The following is a 19594-nucleotide window of genomic DNA, read 5'->3' as shown; positions in this document are numbered from 1 at the left end:
AATAGGCTTAGGATGGCCCGTAGTCGTCAAAAGAGCTATACCGACATTAGACGCAACGACCTCGAATTCCAAGTCAGTGATGGCGTAATGTTAAAAGTCGCACCTTGGAAAGGTGTAATCCGTTTCGGGAAACTCGGGAAGTTAAATCCGCGGTATATTGGTCCTTTTGAAATCTTGGAGCGTGTTGGGACCGTTGCTTATCGTTTAGTTCTTCCGCCTCAACTGAGCTCCGTTCATCCTACTTTCCATGTATCAAATTTGAAGAAGTGTATCGCCGAACCCGAACTCATCATCCCTCTCGAGGAGCTTACTATTGATGACCAACTTCATTTTGTGGAAGAACCAGTTGAAATTGTGGATCACTCCGTCAAAACGCTAAAACAGAGCCGAATTCCGATTATCAAAGTCCGTTGGAATGCCAAAAGAGGACCCGAGTTTACTTGGGAAAGACAAGATCAAATGCAAAGAAAGTACCCACATTTATTCGTGGATTTAGAAACGCAAGACCTCAAGGAAGAAACAACGACTACTACGCCTACTTAAATTTCGGGACAAAATTTCTTTTAAGGAGTAGGTAATGTAACATCTCGTCTTTTTCCGTTTACTTTCCATCTATCTATTTTAAAGTCCGTTATTTAATTATAACATCTTCCGTTAATACGCGTATTTAAAATATTTCGTTTAGGTAATTCGCGCATCCGCTTTTAAACTAGAGGGACTAAACTTACCAAGGGATCAAACTAGTTGACTAGGTCAACTAGTCAATCCCTCCTCCTCCACTCATTCATCACCTCCTCACTTCTAACACTTCCACTTTTGTGCTCTCAACTCCAAAATCAAAGATTCATCATCCATTCTCGATCTAGCAAGCCAACATCAAAACAAATTACATTTTTAGAATCCTTGCATCTTCCTCTTCGAATCCATACCAACATCATCTCATTTGGGTAAATTTCTAAAAACACTAGATTTTATGTTCTTGATGTTTTTGACTTATAAAAGTGTTAGTTAGTGTCTATGGATCGAGTCTAACATGAATATATGATTTGTATGCTCGATCTTGTTATTTTGGTGAAACTAGCATGAACTTGACATGAGTGTGTTAAATCTTGAGTTTTGGATGATTAAATGTTGTTGTTATGTTAAAGTTCATGTATTAAATGTGTTACTAGCATCACTAGCTCCATTTTGATGTGTAGGTTGATTAAGAAAGCTTCACTAACATGATTATTGATTTTGTGATTTTGGTTAGGGTTTGATAGACTTAATTATGAACTTTTGATGCATTAAATGCTTGACAATATCGTTGGTAATTGTTTAGTTGTATTGTATGCGTAATTACCTACGAAACGGCGTATTATATGTGTGCATTTAATTCCCAAATCATCAATGTGCATTTTTGATCTTGAATGTAATAAATGATGAACATTTAATGCAAATTTAGTTGTTTTAAATGTTGAATTGATTGATGAAATGTGCTTAGTTGTTTTACTCATCAAAATACCTTTCCAACGATATAAGATACATGTTTTGATTGTTTGCGGATCATAAATTGTGTTTGTTTGAGTTTTGGTTCGAGACTTGTGAAATTTCAGCAACTTCAAACTATCTAGGTGTTTGGACGCCGTCCAACCCTTTGGATGCCGTCCAGCCCTTCACATTGGGACGCCGTCCAGCCAATCTGGACGTCATCCAAATGAACTGGCAGTTTCTACTTTGCTTGGTCATTTTTCGTTTAATTCCAACTATGCTACGCACCTCCGATTAACATGTAACTTGTTCTAACATGCTCATATATGATTATAAAACTCAGAAAAATTGTCCGAGACCCGACCCGAATGTGTTGAATTTTTCGTTAACTTTGACTTGACCAAAGTTAACTTTTGTTCAAACTTAACCGAATACTTATGCAATCGTTCTAACATGCTTTTATATTTGTATCATACATGAAACTTGACAACTTGATTCACATGCTATATATAATCGAGTCGTAACGAGCCATAGGACTAATTGAACAACTTTAACCAATCGTGTTTACCGTTATTGATACGACCAACTTGTTTAGGTCAAGACTAGCATCCGTTCTTGCACACGTTACTTGTGAAGTACTTTTATACTCTTGTAATCAAGGTGAGATCATAGTCCCACTTTTACTCTTTTATACTTATACTTGGGATGAGAAAACATAAACGATTTATACTTTTATACATTGAACACAAGTACAAAAATAAACATTCCACGTACAAGTTAGAACGAAAATCGTCAATTCAATTATCATTAGTTACACTTGTAGGGTGTAAGAGAGTAATTATGTTGTGTGGCCATACGGGTTTGACGAACCCTCATTCGGACGGTTCGCTACCGTTAATGAATGAAATATAATTTTATCGGTATAGTGTATGTTCTAACACTATGGATTCAGAGGTAACATTCCGTTAAGCCTTGATAATTGGGTGCTCGTGATACAAACAACATCTTTGGAATGCAAATGATTTGGATAATCAACTTATACTAAATCTTGTGGTTCAAATACATACGTTTACTAATACACCTATGATTTCACCAACGTTTTTTGTTAACAGATTTTCTATATTTTTTTCAGGTCCTTGAACGATATGTGCTACATGCTTCCGCTCACTATTTTGATACTTGCTTGGATGTCGAGTATACATGCATACATGAAGCATCTTTGGACTTTAATTAGAAATTGTGTCGCATAGATTTCATTTGTACTTAAAACGTTGTAACGTCACTAGTTGTTGAACTACTTTTGTAAACTTGAAACATCTTTACATTTGAAATGAATGCGGTATATTTTGGTCAAACATCATTTTAAAGACTTATGACCACGTAACGGGACCTAAGTAGACGGCACCGTCAATGACGATTTTGTCGGGTCACTACATCTATTGACTATTAATCCATCCCCGTCTCCGGTCAAATGAACAATTATTAGTATTTATAAATATCCCGCTCACCTTACCCGATCGAACGTATGTGGCTATTTATAAATATGTCGAATTGTAAATCTCTATATTAATCAAATATAAAGTCCATTAATAACCCATAGTCCAATTTCCACAAGTGTCGGTCTTTTGTCCAAACCCCAATTATGGTCCAAAGTCCAATAACCCTGTCTTAATATTTAGTCTAACATCACGATTACTTCGGCTCAAATAAGCATAATAATAACTTAGTTACGAGACATTAATTTAAAAAGAAAGAACATAACTTACAATGATTATTTATTGCGTAGCTTTACACGGACAGAATTTCGTCTTTAAAACCCGTAAAATAACCCTTACATTACCCAAACTAACTAATATAAAACTAAACTATTATATATATATATATATATATATATATATATATATATATATTACAGAGGGAGAGTAAGTTGGATGGTGTGTTTTTTCGTCGAGCAGAACATGGCCTTTTATAGGCAAATTTTTGGATCCTGAAGCCCATGCACTCGCATGAGATTGTAGTGTATTTTCCATGCACTCGCATGGGCTTATGCAAGTACATGGGGTTTTAGTGCATTTCTCATGCACTCGCATGGACAGCCTGGCCAGCTCATTTCTTGATTAAAACGTGGGCTGCTGATATATTATAATATAAAATATATTATATATAATTATATATATATTATATTATATTCTTGTGCATAGTTGACTTGTAATTTTAGCTCCGTTGTCTCATAAGTTTACGCCCGGTTTATGTCTCGGTTCCGGATTTTTGAACGTCCTTTCGTATGCTTAGATATCTTGTACTTTGCGTTTCGCGACTTGTACTCTTGTAATTTTTAGACGTTTCTCATCAATAAATTGAACCACTTGGAGTTTAACTTGTACATTTGAGCATTTTGGACGTTTGTGTCTTCAAATCTTCATTTTCATCTTTTGTCTTCGCACTTATTTATTTAAACGATTACAACTTAAAAATAGAACAATTACAACTAAAAATATTACATATTGGAATGATATCGCTACTAAATATATTTTCGTTTGGAACAATATCACAACCTAATCCCCTACTCTCTCTACAAGAGACTAGAGTTAGGAGACTTGTTACCAACTAAAATGACAATCCAACTTGCTGATCACACAATTCGATATCCTAAGGGCATAGTTGAGAACGTCTTGGTGAAAGTCGACAAATTCTTGTATCCTACGGATTTTGTAGTAATGGATATTAAGGAAGACCTACACTGACCAGTAGTGTTAGGAAGACCTTTCATGAATATGGCTAGGACTATCATTGATGTGTACAATCAAACCTTGATCTTACGATCACATGGGGAGAGCGTTACCTTCAAAATTGATCTATCAACCGATCTTTCTGGATAGGCATAGATGTTTGCTATTTTCACCAGACGAATCACTTCCGATGATGAGTCTTCACCACCAGCCAATGATATCGAGATGGGTGTCGAATCACAGTCTGTAGACGACCCAGAAATGGAAGAAGAGGATCCCAGCGAAGAAATTGAGGAAGAAGAGGAATGTGAAGAGGAAGAGGAAATAGAAGACGTAAAAGAAACTGTGACAATACCCGCTCCAAGCATTAAGCGTCATGAAGAAATAATGAGGCTTGAGACGGAAGATCACAGTTTAATCATTCGCTTCAAGAAGAAGACCGACAAGGCTGAGGTTAAGGATATAGAAATTGATCCTGCAAGTATCAAAGTGGAGAATCAGAATACTAAAGAAACCCGTTCATCAGACGCATCGTCAGGAGAACAAGATACCGATGATGACGAGGTAGAGCAACATGAAGACATTCTGAATAACTCACACTCTCCAACCGAACCAGATCAAGGGGAGCCGGACTCTTCTTCAGATCGGATTCCGGTTATATCCACACACGCAGACATGATAACCTTCATCAATGATACCGATGAATTTGAAGATATTCTCGAGGCCATCCGTAAATCAACCACTGATTTTTCGCTACGCTTAACAGAACGAATTATGGCTATCCGAGAAGAACACAACCTCTATCTCCGAAGAGAAAACAATGATGTTGAAATCCTAGAAGAATGCATTCAAGACTTTATCAATTCTCTTCACGATCATATCTACCAAGAAGAAAGGCAACGAGAGCACGATTCAGTGGTTCGCACTATTCTTGAGACAAGATTCTGTCGAGATCAGAAGATCATTTACTCTAAGGTTTATAACGCCTTAGCCAGATCTGCACTTCCGTTCTCACGAAACCAACGAGCACTACTGACTCTCATCCGGAAGCACATGGATCTTTCCACCGGACGCCCGACTTATCACTCTGATTTGCAAATGATCGAGGATAATCACAGCTTTTTCGCTCTCTTGGAAAGAGATAATTTCGAAAGCACACCAGACAGACTAGTGATTTACGTAACAATTGATCACCATGTTGATCTGATTATCAAAGAGTTACGAGACGCTGTTATGGAGGAAGTAAGGCGAAACAATCCATTATCTCATCTTGAACCAGATCGAGTCAACATTGCCACCTATGTTACAAAGCAGATATCACGTATCTTCCACGAATCCACAGATCCAAGTTTCACATTTAAAGCTGGATGTCGGGAGATATACTCAAAGACGGTGACATTAATGCTCAGGTCAGGTTTATTGTTCACTTCTTTTCAGCTTCGTCTTTTAACAAATCTGTGCAAAGCTACGGACTCATACTGTGTAGATCACCGTTCCGAAGACTTCGAGATTCTAAAGATACAGTTTCTAACATTGTTTGAAGACCTCCAAAATGAGCATCCCATCAGAGAAACAATCACCACCAGCACTGCTTCTATGATTGACATTCATGGGTCAACCAGCAGAGCCGTGGATCATATTCTCATCGAACTTCAAGACTTATCAAGAGTTGAAACTGCGCAATACTTATCATTCATAAGATCTTCAAGAGAAGTACCGAATCTTCTACCACTATTGGTCCGGCACTTTCTCAGGATTTACCCGCCAAGACTCACATTCCCTCGAGAAGACCAAGATCACAACCATCAGCGAGGAATGTTTGCTTTTTAAAGCATCACTACGGTCGAGCTAATGACCTTAAACAAAAGCGCTTCTTGGGAGGCAACCCGTGCAATAAAGTAGAGTAGAAGAAAAAAAGATGACAAATGAGCCGATAAAAGACGCAAGGATTGGAAGTCAGCCGCATCTGCTAGGGGTATTTCTTTCTTTTCGCTACTAGCTCATGATTTAAATTATGTCACATCTTAGCTTATCACTAAGTGTGGGATAACACCCAATTATAACACTAGACAAATATTCCCAAATCTTCAACTAAAACTCCAAAGTGTGGGATACACTAGGAACATTGAGGACAATGTTCGTCTAAGTGTGGGATGTTGGTATAATATTTTTATGCTATATTCAAATAACCCATTACGAAGATTCCATGTCCTTAAGCCAAATTTCAAAAATTTTGCAAAAGAAATCCTTTCAAATAAGTATTTTTGAAAACCTAAAACGTTTGTCAATAAAAATAAGGCTTAAGCAAGGTAGAAATCTTGTTAGGTTGAACCAAGTCTCTAATAGAGCATTGCATGACTAAGGCATTATCGACCTAAGATTATGGTGAGGCACCCCAAATAAGACCAGCATTCATCTTTAATGCTTCACTATTTTCCGTTGAGAGTGCCGATGTCTGTGCTCAGAATCAGAACTTGCTTTAGATCTACATCTTCGAGCAGCGAAAAGTGATTCGGTTGTAATCAAAAGAGCTAGCCATTTGTCAAAAATAAGCCTTTCGCACCTCCACTACTTCTACTCCACCACCACATCCACATCATCTTTACTATTACTCGAAAAATCCAGAAAATGAGATTCCTTCCAAAAACCCGATGTTATAAACCTCTCAAGTATCATGGCAAAGGTATTGAAAAAGTTTACCGGCAAAAAGTTTCTCGAAATGAAGTCTCCAAAATATATATATATATATATATATATATATATATATATATATATATATATATATATATATATATATATATTCAAAGTTCTGGAAAGGAGCATAACTTAATAACAGAAATGCCGAAGAGAACTTGACTGAAAATGATTGTCAAAAGAAGAAAAGTTCAAAAAGTGCTTCTCAAATTACTTCAGCACTCATATCTATCCGAATAAAAGTATGTATAAAGACTACATTACCCTTTTATCTCCCCCTCAAAAACAACTTCACTACCACTCTAAAATTCCTTCTCCATCATTAATAAATGACCTACAAGCTGAGATTACTACCGTTCTCGCATTAGCAGCAAGGATTTGAGTCTTTATCAAGCCTATGACGATGGGTGCAGCATGACTGGCTAAAAGTGTATTCATTTCTTAGATCTATAGGGAACCCTAAACACTTGAGTGATTTGAGTGACCCATGAAAGCTAGCCTATGTCATGTAACCTTCTCGCATGCTTGCAGAGATACTTTCAATCATAACATAGATGACTCACCTTATCTTTTTGCTCTTATAATAAAAGCAAACCGCTTAGGCTATTAGAAAAAAAATGTCGAAAAGATTCTTAAAGAAATGAGAGTTTGCTTGAGGACAAGCAAAGTCTAAGTGTGGGATATTTGATATCGGCTAAAAAGTCACGTTTTCACCCCGGTATTAAGGCCCAAAAACAAGAAAGATTCAAACTTGTCGGCAATATACCCAATTCATCGGTTAGAATTGAAGAACAAGTAATTACAAAGATGGTGCAAAAAGAATCAAGAGAATCGGAGCTAAAACGAAGATTCTAGAGCGAAAACGGTGAAGGACAAGAAATCAAGTTACGATCCAGGGAAATCAGGCTGACCAGGACAGCAAATGGCCTGCCATTCGACGTGCCAAACGGCCTGTCATACGGCTTGCCAAACGGCCTGCCAGTATGGCAAACGGTCTACCAAACGGTCAGATCAAACGGGCTCGATAAACAGCTTGCCTTAGCAAACGGCCTCCAAAAACGGCCTGTCAAATGGCCTGCCAGCCGTTTGCAGGAAAAAATCTTGTTTATTTAAAGGGTCTTTGTCATTCATTCCAACATACACTTCAATTCACTTCTTTCTCTCTCTTGTACAATATTAGTCATACTCTCAAGGCCTTCGACTCCGTGCGGGAAACCTAGTACCCGGAGAAGAACGCCGAAGATTGTATCAGGAGCGGTCTGGAGTCATGAAGTTGTCACTTTTGTATTCAAAACTCGTTTAATCTACTGGTACTTCTATCCATTATCTTTATATAATGCCTTCTATCATTATGTTATGTGATATTGTTGCCATGATTAGCGAGTAGTTATCTTTAGTGTATGCTATGATGTAAGCAGTTATAATGCCGAAATAATATTATGGTATGTGTATACTGTTGAAATGCTTTCCGATTATGCTTTAAACTCAATCGCTTTTCCAACTAATAGAACGTAGTTATTGGCTCTGTTATTGGGAAGTCGCGAACACCGATTCAGAGTACACTATCTGTGTCACCCCTTGGTAAGAGAAGTCTATTGGATACAACGTAAGATCAACTGAGGCACACCGGTTGTAGTAAGTCTATCAAGTTTTGGATTCCGACTGAGGACTCTTTCGTAGTGAAACATCTGACTAGACCCTTAGTACATTGTCGGTCCCAGACCATGCTAGTGTAGTCACCAAGCATATAAACTTCGTACGTGCATGCTGAAGCAGAGCGGTTGTTGTAAGCTGTACCTCTGCTAAGTAAGGCTATGGAACCCGGTCAGTGTTGATTAGTACACTGCACCATAACGCGGTCTCAAGCATTGCACCCCGCTTGAGGGATTCTTAGTTAATTAAGGAACTGTTTGTTTAGACACATAAAGGATTGGACCGTTAAGATAACCGAACGTGTTCATGGAAGTCAGCTTGACTTGGCCATGGTGTTCTTCATGGTTGAATTCTTTTTAAGGGCCTAACTATCTTTTAAACCCAATCATTAACGAAAGCATTGAAACACATCACGTCTCTCGGATATGGTAAACCATGTATTCTATTATACTTAAGAAAGTTAACACCATTGTGGAATGTTAATACGTCACCCAACCGAGTCGCTCAATTGGATGAGCCGTCTGAACGTGTATGCCTGTAGTCAGACTGCACGGGCGTCGGGGGTAAGGGACGTTGCTGTCTATTCAGAATCATCAAGCCTAAAGCAGTACCCAGTGACATGTCTTATGATAGGGGCGTTTAGGACCAGTGTAATGAATACAAGGTCTCTGCCTGTTCATGAGCCAGCATTCCATAATCTCGGTAGAATAACTGATGAAGTCATAGTATGCACTCACTTTAACCTTATCTGAATTATGAATTTTATCGCATTTACTTTATCTGTCTTATAAATTAAAAAATCCCAAAATTAAGTAACCACCTCCTTCCTGACTATCTTAGGCTTAGATATAGGTTCGATTCTACTGATATCTCAAAAATACGACTCTAGGTCATACTTCCCTTACTCATACTAAGGAGTAGTATGATTTAGGCCCCGCTAAATATAAATTTAAAACAGTACCTCCCCCCTGGGTGGCTAATCCTGGCGCGCTGCGGCACGACGACACTGCATGAATTAAAACCGTCCTTTTTGGCCATATCACCGTGGGTTTGAGGGGACAAAAGGGGGGACAACTTTTGCTTTTTGCTTAGTGGTGGTCTAAAGGTGGTGCTTATGTTGGGATCCCATGCAACATGTGTGGTAATGATTAACAAAAATGCTAGTATGTTGGCTCTTATAAATGGGTTTTTGACCTACATCTTAATGGGTCATAATCCATTTAACATTGGGCTAATTAAATGGTCCATTAGCTAGAATAGGGTGGGCAAAAGTCCAACAAGGTAGAAAGTCCATTAAGACTAACTAGTGAGCATAAGTAAATTACTAAGCGTAATTAAGCAACCAAAAACCCAAAGAATTGTTATTAGGAAATAACAATTAGTATTACGTAGTCATAATAGTCCGATTATGACAAAAGTTAAACGTGTACCAAAACATATAGCTCGTTCTAAACGTCAAGTGACACTAAAAGCATTCGGGGATCAAGTTAAGTAACTAAGTACTTAATGGCACGTTGTATGGTATTAATGAAAGTAATTAACTTGAAATAAGATCCCAGAATATAAACCAACACAGTACGCACAAATACGCAGTTTCGTGAAAGTAACAAGCACAAAAGTAAGTCGAAAAAGTCGGGTCGTTACACCACGAACTGTAATACCCCGTCAGAATCTACTAACGGCGTATTAACTCTGGTCCCAATTCTTTGCTTGACTTCTACGTAACAGCAATGTTCTACAGCAGAAGCAACTAATACCTGAGATAAAACATGCAAAACGGATCAACATAAAGTTGAGTGAATCTACAGGTTGAGTAAATAGTTCTCGTATGTTTCATAAAACAGTTTCCATAAATCGTTTGTCGAAAATCATTTCTCAAAATCGTTTATCTGAATAAACCGCTAAGGTTTAATCTCAAAAGTTTGCATATAGCAAATGCTAAGTAATAAATTGTTTGTAAGATGTCAAGTTTCAACTGTGAGTGACATCAAAAAGTTCTTTTTGTTTCATCTGTTTGTAGACATTACCATGTCTAGTTTCAAGTTCGTAAACATCAAGTTTAAGTAACATTCATCGTAAGTTAGGCCACGAGATTTCTGAAAAGCTTCGTAAAAGTATACATAAGCATGAGCACTTGATTATAAAGCTTTAACCTGTGTGGATAGCTAACGCTACACATCTTCCTTTTACCCTTTCTAAGCATACACCAATCATGAAATAACCCAACCCGTATGCAACCCGACAAATTTTTTTTTTTTTAAGTAATAAACCATTAACGCGCCATTTAATGGTTACATGATGTAAACCGTTTCATACCACCCGTTTAAACATACAACAAGTTTAACGTTTACATAAAGAGGCACAATGTCCTTTAATCAAATGTTTACAAGATCGACTAATTAATGATAGTTTTAAACCAAACGACACCCGAGCATGGTTTGGGGCTAAACTACCCAAAACACTAAGTCGACTTCCAAAATTTTCATCTAGCAACCAACATGGGAATATCTAATTCCCGACCACCCCTTTCCCTTTCTCCATGTTCGTACCTAAAAAGTAAACAAGGAGAGGGGTAAGCAATGCTTAGTGAATGCAATAATTATACACGTACATATATAGCCTACTTACTTGCAATCACTTACACAAATACCTCATACACGCTAGAATTTTAAATTAGCATACCATATCAAAGTACAACGCTAAATCCCTGATATCACGAGCTAGCACAAGTAATAGCATATAATACGAACAATATAATATGCTATACTACAACACATAACCATGGTTAGCCAATCGTACAAGGGATGGTACTCAAATTTCCCATCGGTGTTCATAACAACCATTAGAGTACTTAACACGTCGTACACTAATCCCACTGGTGGCATCTTAACACGTCGATACTTCACCCCGGGTGGCGTCTTAACACGTCAAAACTTCACCCGTGATAGTTCTTGGAGTGTCATATTAACACGTCGATGCTTCACTCCGAGTGGTGTCTTAACACGTCGACACTTCACTCTTCATATTACTTAGGGTGGCATCTTAACAAGTCGATACTTTACCCCGAGTGGTGTCTTAACACGTCGACACTTCACCCGTGATAGTTCTTGGAGTGGCATCTTAACACGTCGATGCTTCACTCCGAGTGGTGTCTTAACACGTCAACACTTCACTCATCATATTACTTAGGGTGGCATCTTAACACGTCGATACTTCACCCTGAGTGGTGTCTTAACACGTCGACACTTCACTCATCACGTGACATGTGGTGTCTTAGTACATCGACACTTCACATCTCACGCTACAACAAATAAATACATTATATACCTACGCATATAATTATTCCACTCACCTTATCACGCCGGTGGTGATTAAACACTTCTGTAAGCTTCAAGCGAAGTACCTAATATATTAAGTACCCAAATCAACATACAAACTAGTGGAACTAACCACCAACACTTAACTCTTGAGCATTTAATGACCCAAATGCATTAAATGACCCATTTACACCAAAACCGCCCATTAATGGCCAAGACTCATCATAAATCACTAAAAGCTAGTGATTAAGGTCTACTAACACCAACTAACATAAACTTAGGGGATTTCATACCCATCTTACCCAACTAGGTCAACTATTACCCATTTGACCCATTTTTAACACCAAGACTTATATTTTGGTCAAACTTGCACCCATTTACAATCTTTCACTAACACACAAGTGTATTAGTGACTTAACAACACCATTAACACTTACAAACCTCAATTTACATGACCAAACCCGAGATTATAACCATTAGGGATTCCTTACATCAATTTAACCTAAATTCACCCATTTAACCACCAAATGGGTCTTACAAGTCCCAAATGAACAAACCCTAGCTATAAATCAATTAAAACTCAAAACACGGAGTTAAGACTTACCAACACTATCACAACGTAGCTAGAGACGTAGGGAATAACTTTAAAACTTGAGACTTGACCCGATTCACTCTTCTTCTTCTCCAAATCTCCAATTCTCTCTCTAGAACCTCTCCCTCTCTCTCTAGGTTTTGATGGAAGTGGATGAGAAGAAAATGGAAGAAATGAGGTTTGGATAAGGTTGGGATCAGATTTGAGGCTCCAAAACCCGACCACATGTGAAATACCAATTTTGCCCTTAATTTAACTCATTAAAGGCTGAAAAGCAACAGATCATGCCTATCTCCGCGTCGCGGAGTAAACCCTCCGCGTAGTGGCTTAAAGGGTGATTTTAGTTCACATTTCCAAGCTTTCTGACCCTCAAAATTGGCAAAAGTCGCGCCGTGGAGATCCTGGTCGCGCCACGGAGTTAGCCTATTTCATCCGAACTTCAGCAACTTGTTTTGGCCATAACTTTTTGACCGTAACTCCGTTTTCGATGAACCAAATATCGTTGGAAACGTAATAAGTTTTCCTTTCTAATGGTAAGGTTTTGAAACATCAACTCAAGCTTTATTTGAGGTCAAAAAGGTATGTACACACCTTGTAACTCAAACAACGTCCAGTTTTCTTCGACATTCGAACAAGCAACACGTACATGCTTGGTACCCTTCATACACGCATCGTACAATCATATTTATACAATTATACAACCAAGTATGAACATTCTAAAGATCAATTACGTACCTCGGACATGTATGATGAAAAACGGGATGTTACAAATCAAGTGTACAAGTAATAACAAAATAAGCACCAGTTATGTTGCGGTGAGGTTTGTCAAACCTAACGGTACCGTCCCTATAAGTCAAGCTTACTAAAAGTAATTAATATAATCAAGCTAAGGGATTTTTGATCAGAACTCATACGTATATTCTGGTAAGTTACTCGTGCCTAATATGTAAAATAGTTGTAAAAATAGTTTAAGAAATAGTTTCAAAAGCAGCACGTATCTCATCCCAAAAATGTTGCTAAAAAAAGGACTGTAGACTCACCTTAGCAAAAGCACTGAAATATCTTAGCAAATTGTATTGTAGTCGAACAATCTCGACCGAACAACGCAACCTAGTCAGATAATTCATCTTAAGTATACACATATAGGTCACACTATGTCAACCCATAGTGTACGCAAAGTCCTAGTTCTCAGACTGACTCAACAACAAGTAAAAGTCAATTAATCCAAGAAGTCACCAAAAGTCAACCAAAGTCAACTCAAAAGTCAACTCGGTCAAAGTGGTCAACTAAAGTCAAACATCTCAGTAGGTCATGCAAACATGGTCAACATGTCAAACCTAGGTCAAGTATCACTTTACAGCTCATAGTTAAGCAAATTGCACATTCGCAGTTTAACGCATGCCTTTAAAATACGTACATCGTAGAAAGATACAACTATAACTCATAGCATAATATTCATAAAATCATGAAAAACTCCAGATCACAACTAGACTAAAAATTGATTCCAAAAAGTCTAACTCGACCCTCATACGATGTCTAAAAGTTAGATATCGGAAGAGGTCTAGTTATGGTTTACTAAATCAGTTTCTGTCCGCGCGTCAGTTTTAGAACATTTTTCGAAAAATATAGAAAATAGATTTTGATGAACAACCAATTGGTGTTATCTCAAAACATCCCAAAAATTTTAGGGATAAAATAATAAAAGACATCTCTTTAGCCAATTTGTACAGTTTAATCAATCTTTACAGACCTTCCAATTTCAATCAACAAACAGACATGTCATTTGGTCAAGCTTATATCTCATGGCAAAACACGTTTTCAGAAATTAGCATACAAATGAAATACATCAAGAAACATATAAAAGAACATATTCCAGAAGATCAAAGTCTCAATCAATTTCTAGTTCACTTTAGACATTTTCTTTCACATTCGAAAACAGTTTCAGCTCTCTTTAAAACATGAATCTTCGTTTTGATGCACCGGGAGCATCACAAAAGCTTTTGATGCAAATTATAAGTCTAACAAGCATGGTTTTTCACAAGGATTATAGTAGTACACTTTTCATTAGTCAAATCATAAAGCACACAACTCAGAAAATTCGGATTACATGTGAAACCCTAACGAAACTTCGATTAACCATAACTTGAGCATACGATAACGAAATCAAGCAAAATCAAAGTTCAAACTTATTAATTTTTTGAGATCTATCCATATAGATATAATGCAAAATCAGTACATAAAATAATTTGATCAGATTAATAACATACAAATTCGTTATTAATAGCAACAACAACAATCGAACAATTTAACGACTAACGGCAACTCTAAACGCAATCAATTGAGCACTAGACTCTTGTACACCATGTAATTAAACAAAATCAGATCTAGAAAATTAGGGTTAGTGGTTTTATACTTCTAGAGATCAAATTGTTTATATCAATGCGCAGAGGACGATCAAAGGAAGCACTTTCGTGTTGAAGGTTCAAGCAAACAAGCAATTGAGCCATGGTAAATTTAATTAGATGGTGGGCTAGGGGTGGTCATCTGAATTAGGTCCATGGAGGAGTCCATGGGCTTGTTTCGTCTAAGAGCTTGTACGCGCGTGGTCCGTTTCGAGTGCCGTTAACCGCACCGGGTCTCCGAAACGTTAACTAGTCGTTGAAACTCAATCACCGGATTTAATTCATTAAATAAATAATAAATTAAATATGTAACGACCCGGCTTTTTCGACTTGCTTTTGTGCCTTGTGTTTTTGCGAAACTGGGTATTTGTGCGTACTGTGTTACTTTATACTCTGGAAACTTGATTTATGTGGTTTACTTCCATTTATATGTTAAAACGTGCCTTAGAGTACGTAGGATACATAACTTGATCATTGGAAGCCTTTATAACCGTTAGTGTTATTTAACGTTTCGAATAAACCGCGAACTTGCGCGCACGTTTAACTTTTGTCATAATCGAAATATTATGACTGCGAAATATTAATTATTATTTTATAATAATACTTACCTGGGTTTTTGGATGCTTAATTACGCGTAGTAATTTAATTATGCACAATAGTTAGTCTTGTTGGACTTTCTACCTTGTTGGGCTCAAGCCCACCCTACTCTAGCTAGTGACCCAATTAATTAGCCCTTGTCCATGTCATCAATCCTTTTCAAATTCCTTGCTTATAAATACTAGCCCTTGTCCATGTCATCAATCCTTGTCAAATTCCTTGCTTATAAATACTAGCCCTTGTCCATGTCATCAATCCTTGTCAAATTCCTTGCTTATAAATACTAGCCCTTGTCCATGTCATCAATCCTTGTCAAATTCCTTGCTTATAAATACTAGCCATTTACCTCTCATTCAAATCACTTGCTCATTTGGTTTTCACACACACTTGTTCTTTCTTTCTTTCCTTTCTAGTATTGCTTGTTGACGACCTTTCGGACCGACTTACTACTTGCGTACTTTCATTACCGACTTTACCGCTTTTATCACTGTGAGTTATAGCATTCCCTTTTTACTTTAACTTATTTTGGGAACTGAGAATACATGCGGATTTTATGTTTTACATACTAGGCACGAGTACTTAAACTTATATATGTGTGGGTTATACAACGGCAGAAACATTCCCTTTAGCTCGGTAACGTTTAGTCATTGGTTTTTGAACCGGTGAACGCGAATCTTAGATATGGATCCATAGGGTTTGACATCCCCACTCGGGCTAGTCGCGCTAGCATTTAACGAGTGTTTAATACTTCGTGAACATACGCACTCGCCAAGTGTACTTTCAGGGGGTTATAAACGTTAAGTCTAGTTACCGGGTGCCCACGGTTATACATATACTTTATCATACTGATTTGAATTACTGATTTGAAACGCTTGTTTGAAGCACTGAAATCTCGTGGCCTACATTACATTACTGAATACAAACAAACTATAGCTCACCAACATTCGTGTTGACTTTTTAAGCATGTATTTCTCAGGTGTTTAGACGTTGTTGCTTCTGCTGTTAGCCTTGCTGTTCTAGTCTCGGTGTATAGACTTGCTGTTACAAACTTGCTGTGTTAGACTTCCGCTGCATTACTTAGAGATGTCTCAAGCATGAAACTTTTACTTTGCATTCCCAACTTATGTTATTTTCAAAACAATAGCTTTGTAATGACCTTAGTATCATGTACTCATGTTAATGTTTCCTATTCATCTTTTGTAAAACGTTATCTGTTCATGAATGCAAAACTGGTTTTCAAACAGCATATAGTGTTTGACCTTGTAATGATCCTGTTGTTGATGTACCGTACACGATGATTTTGTACGGGGCGTCACAGTTGGTATCAGAGCATTGGTTGTAGGGAATTAGGTTGCATTAGTGAGTCTAGGACCGACCCGAGTAGGATTCACTAATAGGACTAATCTACAACTTGCTAGTTTACTTGTTTCTGCGGAACCTGCTGCATGCTACTGTGTTATATTACTACATGCCACTGCTTACTACTACTGCATGCCACTGCTTACTTTTACTACCGTATGAACTTGCTGCATGCTACCGTTTCCTTTTACTGCTATGTAAACTCGCTGCATGCTTTTGCTTATTCTAGCTACTGCATGCTACTATCTGCTTTCGATTGCATGTTACTTCTGTTTAGTACTGTTAATATTGTCATGCTATATACTGCTGTAAATGAGCTAGGTTGCTGTAGTGCCTGATTACGTACTTGCTTCATGCCTGCTATTCGCTGCACCGACTTGGAAAAACTTACCTTTCCTAGTTCAGATGTTCTTCTTAACCTATTTTCCACACGTCTAACCCTAAGGATTAGTATTGTAATCCACCTATTACTATTGTTCCACCGTTCCAGAGATCGAAACGATTCTTCACGCAATCTAGGAGGAGTACCCCTCGGATTACACGCCCACTAAAGTCGATCCTCGGAGGAGGAGATATTGGAGGATTTGTCGGAGTAACCGCACCCCGAGCTCACTCTAAATAGCCACGTATGATGTGTGAACATTCGAAGGTTGTTCAGTTCCTGCAAGATGGCTCGTAACTCGTACGCTTTCATGACCGTCACTTATCACTTTCGTTCTTCACCACTGCTCAACGATCTGACGACATTTCTGGATTTAGTACCCTAACACTCTTAGGCATTGGGGAAGTCGGGAGGACATCTCCTTTCACAAGGTCAGAGTGCCTTCTACTGAAGCTCAACCATACCCAAAGACTTGAGAGTCACCTCAAGACATATCGTACTACTACTTGCTACACATACAACTCGACGCGAGACCCAGATTGAATTTCTAGAAAGGAACCTAACGATGTTACCTGAACCTGAACATTTTGAAGAAATTTCAGGACATTTAGGCATTGGTGCATGACCTACGGAACTTACGCACCCACACCGAGAAACCGTGAGATTAATTATGTAGATTTTGTTTTGAGATAGCATAGATAAAGCACCGTTGGATGAAATTGAGTAGAACTGAAAGTGATCACGTTACATTGACCATATGGAGTGATATTGGAATAAACGTACGATTTAGTACAATATAATGACGCCAGGCCAGCGTAATTATATTGAAGTGAATCATGCAGAAGTCCCAATGTTACTACATAAGGAATATGAAGCGATTCAAAGGAAATTTTGGTAGGAACCACTTGAGTATACGCATTATGGTATGATAAAGGCAGGAATAACCACTTAGTCTAGATACTGTACGAGAAGGGCCTGGATTGCAGAATTGATAACCCAAAAATTTGTTAAAGATATAGACACCCTGGATACTTAAGGAAAAAGTTCTCAAATAGGAAAAAAAAAAAAACTTTGGACTCACATACGATAGAGCAATCGTTATCTCAGCTATGGAGACTCGCATGGATCCTGATTTTAGTTAGGGTACGTTTCTTCACAATGATTTATCGTCTCGGAATTGTTTAATACTAGAGTGATAGAAACCTTATATCTAAGAATCCTAGTGTGATGACTAATAAGCCATTAACAATCATGAGAGTTAAGTATTCTATAGGACAAGCTAATGGTAAGTTGGCAGAGATAGATGAGTAATTTAAGATAGTACCTTAAAAATTAACAGGTGGGTCATTTGGAAATGACCTCATGCCAACAAAACTTGAAAGTTTTATAGTAGTAGTTAGAAAGGATTAGTTACCTGCGCACAAGCAGATGTTATTTGAGAAGGTTGATAAAATTTTCACGGCAGTATAATAAGATTTGGTTGGAATGGACCTTAAAATTAACCTAATACTCATCGAGTTAGAAAGCTTTGAGGAAATAGTTAGAACGGACTGACTTTCAAGGACGAAAGCAAAAGTTATTTATAGTAAGAAGATTATTCGTATACCTCGCGAGAATGGTGAGCCAAAAGCCATCTGGATTACTTCAACAACCCGAGATCCCACAATGGAAATGGGAAGGGATGACGATGGATTTCATTCTGAAACTACCGAAAACAGTCGGCAGTTATGACACTATCGGGGTTATCGTTGATTGCCTCACCAAATCTGCTCACTTTCTAGCCATGAAAGAAACCGATACAATGGACAATGATACATAAAGGAAATTGTATCCCGTCACTTCAGCAATTCAAATTCTATACTACCCAAGAATCGTATTTGATACTCATTCTTATGCGACACTGTAATGACCCGGAAATTTCCGATCAAATTTAAACTTTAATCTTTATATGTTTCCGACACGATAAGCAAAAATCTGTAATGTTGAGTCTCGAAAGTTTGAAATCTATATTCATGTAATAAGTTACCCCTTTAACCTTGCCTGACGATTCACGAACAATTGTATGTAAATAAATGTATACATATAATATAATATAACAAAAGTATATATAATAATTGGAAATGATAAAATATAACTGAAACATTAGAATCAAGTACGTAAAATAATATGCAAGATAATAATGTTGTTATTAAGTAAATCCATATATTATATATATGAATTCTATACATGATTAATATTATATGTATATGGTAATATATACGTGTTATTAATTGATATCGCTATCTGTTCTTTTAGTTATTTGTATCTTTCTGTTTGTCCGAGATTCCTTGTTGATCACCTACACAAATTAATCAATCAATGATTCACGAGATTTTTTTAAATTAGTTACCATGCTTCAC

The sequence above is a fragment of the Rutidosis leptorrhynchoides genome, chromosome 8, assembly GCF_046630445.1.
Source record: "Rutidosis leptorrhynchoides isolate AG116_Rl617_1_P2 chromosome 8, CSIRO_AGI_Rlap_v1, whole genome shotgun sequence".
Classification (NCBI taxonomy): Eukaryota; Viridiplantae; Streptophyta; class Magnoliopsida; order Asterales; family Asteraceae; genus Rutidosis; species Rutidosis leptorrhynchoides.
This window is presented reverse-complemented; position numbering follows the sequence as displayed.